General features: G+C 30.5%; 1 long non-coding RNA gene across 1 annotated transcript; it reads left to right on the top strand.

The window, feature by feature from the left end:
* The first annotated feature begins 531 nt into the window (after positions 1-531).
* On the top strand, positions 532-1,250 carry LOC108372394 (uncharacterized). Its single transcript, XR_001848857.1, has 3 exons — positions 532-554; positions 1,018-1,113; positions 1,190-1,250. It is a non-coding gene; the product is annotated as an uncharacterized LOC108372394 (long non-coding RNA).
* The last annotated feature ends 5,068 nt before the right edge of the window (positions 1,251-6,318 follow it).

The raw sequence follows: 6,318 nt of genomic DNA, 5'->3' as shown, positions 1-6,318 counted from the left end.
TACACCTTGTTGTAATATTATATTCACAATTATTTTCATGAACAGTTTTTTGCATTAATTATTTATAATATAAACCATATGTAATATATACATATTTTGTATGAATCAAAGTTTCACACTTTATATAAAGTTCAAAAAATTGTCGTACAAATTTCAAAAATTTTATTCAGAATTTCTAGAAATTTTTCGAGTTTTTAATTTTCGTAAAAATTACCGTTGATTTTTTAGATTTTTTTTGCGGACGGTGTTGGGCGTTTTCTTCCATATGATAAACACCTATATTTTTGTATAAAAATTTTAAAATTTCGATGAAATTTTTTAAAATTTTTGTGAAATTGTAAAACTTTCATTTACGTATATGATTTATATTATAGATTTTCATATATAATTAATGCAAAAAATTGTTCATGATAGTAATTGTGAACATTATATTAGAACAAGTTGTACACATTATTTAGACGCTCACGTATGTACGTGTTTACTTGCCATTACTGTTTTTCAAAGTTCTGCAACATATACCATTCACTATCGACTACACAGAGAAAATGATACAGGTAAAACGCAAGTTTTTAAAAGAAATTGTAAAATTAAATTTTTTGATATAATTTTACTTCATACAAAATAAAAAATACAGTATTTGTACTTACGACTTTAAAACGATACATTCGCAAAACAAAAACGATCGTAATAATATATTTACTTTTTTACTGAGGAAAACAAACGACATTAAAGAAATAGCGTCAAAAATGCGTATTTTAAAAACTAAAATGAAACATTTTAGAATATTGTCCCAACAAGTTGTAGTGCGATACAATTTTCAACAAGCAAAATAAAACTAGACATTTTTAAAATAAAAATGTTATATTATTTTCAGTCAATTAGGCATGAAAAATATTTAAAACTAAAATGTTTTCCATTAGAATTTAAAAAGGTACCTAGCTATAATGAAAAACTTTCATATGCTTACATCATTTGTCGGAAAAATTGTATTCAGATAAATGTTACTTCAATCTTTAGAAAAGGCGATGGAGTTTATATAAACAATACTGCCATTCTAACCCCCCACTACATAAAAGGGGAATTGTTGGACTTCTTTGAACGAAAAAAGCTTTGGTAAGAGTAACTTACAAAAACAAATTCTTATGGGCTATTAAATAATAATTTCAAACTTTCTTTATTTAAATTACAGAATTTGACCAGCGTGAAGCAAAATTAGCAGGCCCAGCTTGGAAGTAAGGCATGAACATCTGTATGTATGTATATAGTAATATTAAAACATCTGTATTTCATTTATTAAATGTTGTAACTTATTTATAAGTATATGTATATCAATATATTTTTGACAATGTATGTACCAAACGACTTGTTGTGATTTAATAAAAATAAAATTTGAATATCATATTTGAAAACGCATGTTTTTAAAATGAAGAAAAAAATTTCAGGATTTAATTTCAACATGCGCATATTCAATTATCAAACAATCGTTTTTAAAAACGATTTAAAAATTTTCGTATCAAAAACAAAAACATGGATTTTGAAAATTGAATTGAAAATTTTCGTTCTCAAAATTTAAATAAATATTGTAGGTGCAAAACCTGGGTCAAAACGTTTTTAAAAGTAAAACGTTCCTTGCAAATTGGAAAACGAAAATTTCTCTGTGTATTACATAAAATCCAATAAACAAACAATAAGATATTTTGTTAAATCCAACTTATTTCTTTCCAGCATTCATGCAAACATGTCTATTTTTTTCGGAATTTAACAAAACGCTTCACTGCGTTCAAAGCTATTAAATTTCATAAAAGGTTAATTCCTTTGCACATACCCTTCAAGTACAATTACTTAAATATGTACATATGTATAAAGAATGAACTCCCCTCGCACATGCCCACTTTATTTGTTAGCCTTCAATTGCTTCAATATTATTCGCACAACTCGCTGTTGTTTTTGGAATATTCTATTCGCTTCCTTTGCTAGCTTATTATGCACGTACTTATTTTTAAAATTGAATTGTCAGCGCTTAACTTTTGGAAATTTATTGCGTTGTTCTTTTCCTCATTTAAGAAGCTTACATCTCCACCTTTTCCCATGCACTTTGTCACCCCTACTAACTATTTTCTACTTGATTTATTTACTGTAGACATGATTAAGCACTTTTCCTATTCATTTTCACCATATAAGTATGTTGTTAAGTAAAAAGTTTTTGTGACAAGAAGCCGGAGACTGAGTGCTTCAACATGTTCTATATGAACGCAATTATCGGCATTATTAAACTAAATAATATTTCAGTTATTTAGCGGTGCTTTAAGCGATTCTTATAACCACAAGCACATGAAAAGTCTCTGCGGATTTTTGTGATGACCATGTGGTGAAGGGATTTCAATTGACCGAACATGTCACTCATACGCCACGTTGATCGATTCATTGTGATTAGCAATAGACTTCTGTCGTTCACGAACTATTTAGTTCTTTGAACTAGTTCATTGAAGTGAACGCGTGAGCTAGTTCAAAATTCTAAATGAATTTCTTTTTCAGGGTTGCCTTATCTAAAAATTACTTTAAAATTTGTTATTTTAAACTATGTGCAAACTAAAACAGCGAAAGCTTCCACCATGTGTTACTTCTAGTGTTACCACTATTTTAAAATAATTTATATGTATAAAATAGTCATGATCGCCGAAAGTCAACACATTCTACGCTTGGTTGAAAAGTCTGAAATGATAAAATTCCTAGCAAAGGTCACTCAATTTCCCTGTTATAATATACCTACGAGAAAAACTTTAACTGAAGTTTTGATTCTCAAAGTTTACAGCGATTTAGAAGCAAAAATTAAAAGTGAGCTACGTGGAGCGTTTGCAGTGTGCTTATCTATCGCTGGCTGCACATCTTCTACCAACTCAAGTTTTATTGGTGTTACAGCTCATTGTTGTATTTATAAAAACCCAAAGCTTTTGTTCAGCTCTTTTATGTTGCGAAGACTTTGATGCTAATCACATCGTTTTAGAAAAATAAATTAACTTTCTTAATCAAATTTTTTAATTGCTAAACAATACCTAACTTGATTTGTATCTATATAATACACAATTTTAAATGTGGGATATCTTGATTTAGTGAAGGCGTGCCGGCTTAAATTAAATGGAAGTGGATCTTGGACGCAATTCTGGTAGGCTATAGTTCGAAGCCTCATAAGATAAGGATATAGTTTTTTTCACTTTCTTGTTGGTTTGACTATAATTCTAACATTGATCGTTCATTTATTCTCTTCAGATGATGATTTTTTTTATTTTTAAATAATTCCCAGAAGCCTATAGGGAGTTAAAGGGGCATGAATGAATTTTCTTAATGTTAAGCCCACCTTTTCCCCCTCTATCCACCTCACCAAAATCACGAAGCAAATAACTAAACATTTCCCTGCTGAACTACTTAACTACGTGATTTGAACTAGAATCTCTGATCACTAAAATGCGCTAAACTTCCCAACTCTAATTTAGCACTCACACCGAACACCGTACCGAGCATATATACATACATGCTGTAAATAAAGGGGAAACGTTTTAATAAATACATACTCTTAATATTTAGATGAACATTAGCAAAAAAATTGCATGATTAACGGCATGTTTGGAATTTTTGAGACTTTTATCTTTAAAAGTATTATTTCGGGATTTTCTTACGTTTTTCTGCACATTTTATTATTTTTGAAAGGTTTTGGGATTTTTCCGACAGCTTTCGTAACTTTTTGTGTTTAATATAAAAAGTACCTGTTATTTTCCAGAAAAAAATACCAAATTTTGATTTCTGTTTTTCTACATACAAGCATATCTAAAGTCACAATATTTTAATTCACCAGAAAGTCATGTTCCTAAATACGGTAGAAGTATTATGTATTTGGCACTTATCGCAAGATTTCTCTTAACCCTCTAATGAGGTGGTCCCCTAGATTTTGAGAGCTGCTCTAGACATCTGTAGATCTCATGACAACCAGTATCATAAGAGAGGCCATATACTTCAAACTGCTATCTCAGATCCCCTTCTCGTGCAATCGTCTGCTTCAAAATTTCCCTGAAAACCACAGTGTCGCCAGACCCAGTACAAATTAACAATAAGCTGTCGAAGAGATTGTAGGGAACTTCAGCATTATTGAACGCGTATTTGGAATTAGTTGTTACTGAACCACAAGAGCCTTGATAACAGTTTGACTGTTCCCACCGAAGTAGAGTTTTGATGCAGCAATTTAATTTCCAACGGAAAAGTAAATTCAGAAAACTTCTAAATACTTGTGCTAATAAAGCATGTGTTTTAAAGATATAAAATATAAAATAATGCCGATATGTAATTTGGCTCCGTCAAGTGCCGAGCAGTGCAGAAAACTATGAGAGATGAGAACTAAACGTACATACGTACGCGCTATACATTCTAAGAATCTTTTTCTTTGATATAAAATAAGACAGAAAGGAATTTACTAAAAATGGTTCCCAGCATTCTCAAAACACAATTGAATACTTTTTATAAAAGTTACTCCCAAAAAAAGTCTTTGCCTTTTGCCTTCATATTGCACAATTACTCTAAGTGACAATGACAGGCAGACAGACCAGTCAGTGTCCGATGCTGACAGACAAAACAAAGAAAAATTTTTGTACCCACATTAAGCTTAAGGCCTTTGAAAGGCGTGTGATTGCTACCAACCGAGTAGAAAACAAAAGTGCAAAACATTACACCGAAAAAATATAAAAATAAAACAATGTGTAAAGAAAGTAGCCGAAAATCAGCAACAATAAAATATTAAATCAATTGAAATTAGCGTTAAGAAACATTCATTGGAAACACACTCAAATAAGCTTATACATACACACAAAACATTAATATTTTCAAAAAAGCAGAGAGTCAATAACAAGGTAGACAGCGCGACAGCAAATACGAATTGCTCCGCCGACGCACAGTACCGCATTTGTAAGCAAAAATTCAAAAAATTCGTTGTCTGCAATGGAAACGTGTTTGGTATTTTTGTAAAGGCAATTTATTCACTAACAAGAATTAAACCTATATTTTCCTTTAAAATAAATTACACTTTAAGAATGCTAAAATTACACAAAACACGCTGCGACTCGTAAACCTAAGGTTGGGTCTTGGATTACGGATCTGTGTACCGTTTTTCTAAACCAGGTCTTTTCCCAAGATATTTGAATTTTAAATTTGCATTGTGAATGAAAATGAATTCCAACTTTGACATGGAAAAAGTTACTCATACGTATGGACATTTACAAGGCGTATGAGTAAAATTTTTCCTGCTCGTATTTCATATAAAAAAAAAACCATTAAACACTTTCCTTTTAATAGCTTAATTTTTTATAAAGTGGTAGGCTAGGCTTTACCATAACTGAAACAATTTAAAATACAAAGCTGAATTTAAAAACTTGAAATTTTCCCTACAGTCTTATAGTCGCCAGAAAGTCACTACAGTTAAAAATTTAATAGTAAGAATTTTAAACAGAGCATAGATACCTTCACGAATGTCAAAAATAAATTTTTTGAAAAAAAAAATGTTTGATTTTTTTTTTTTTCTAAATATATAGTAGAGAATTATAGAAATGCAAATTTGGTACTTAATTACTGAAGAAGTGTTCTTTCGGTATTAAAAAATAAATATTTATTAATTTCTAGAAATGGAAAATTTTAATAGATTGCATTATAATACGTTAATAGTAAAAACACATGTTTAAAACAAGCTTTCTAAGTATGAACGCACCATAAATACGGGTTTCCAAATTTATCTAGACTCCTACGCCACCTATCGGCAGTTACTCTTTTTCATATAAGTAATATATATTATAACTAAGAACCGAATTGGACCACAAATAGAGGTTTCACAAATGACTCAACTCCTGCGCCACCTAGTGGATCATATTCAGTAACAGGTAAATTTTCATGTAAAAATCCTACCATAATTCTATGTTTTCAAATAATATATATGGAAGGGAAACACTGTGCGAGGAAGAAAAAAAAATACTGTACAAATAGTACGACTAAAAAATGTGCAAATGAAGAGATTGAAAATTATTGTGCTGTCAACAACGACCATAATGACAGAGGCAGCCAAAACAAAAAAATAAAATTACACCAAATGGCAATCAAAAATCATCTAAATATATCTGTTGACTATTCCTTTTTTTTCACAACGCACATTCATCAACTCAACAGCCCTCAGTCCCATTCACTTTTGCGTAAAATTAGTTGATTTAGAGAAGGCCTTGTATTTGTTGCTGTTGGCTATTAACAGCTGTTGCTTTTCCCCACACTGTCGCACAAGATTGGCTTATC

Source organism: Rhagoletis zephyria, unplaced genomic scaffold (genome assembly GCF_001687245.7).
Source record: "Rhagoletis zephyria isolate East Lansing unplaced genomic scaffold, Rhagoletis_zephyria_1.1 Rzeph_scaffold_05716, whole genome shotgun sequence".
NCBI lineage: Eukaryota > Metazoa > Arthropoda > Insecta > Diptera > Tephritidae > Rhagoletis > Rhagoletis zephyria.
Note: the sequence above shows the minus strand (reverse complement) of the source record. Positions and strands in the feature narration are given on the sequence as shown.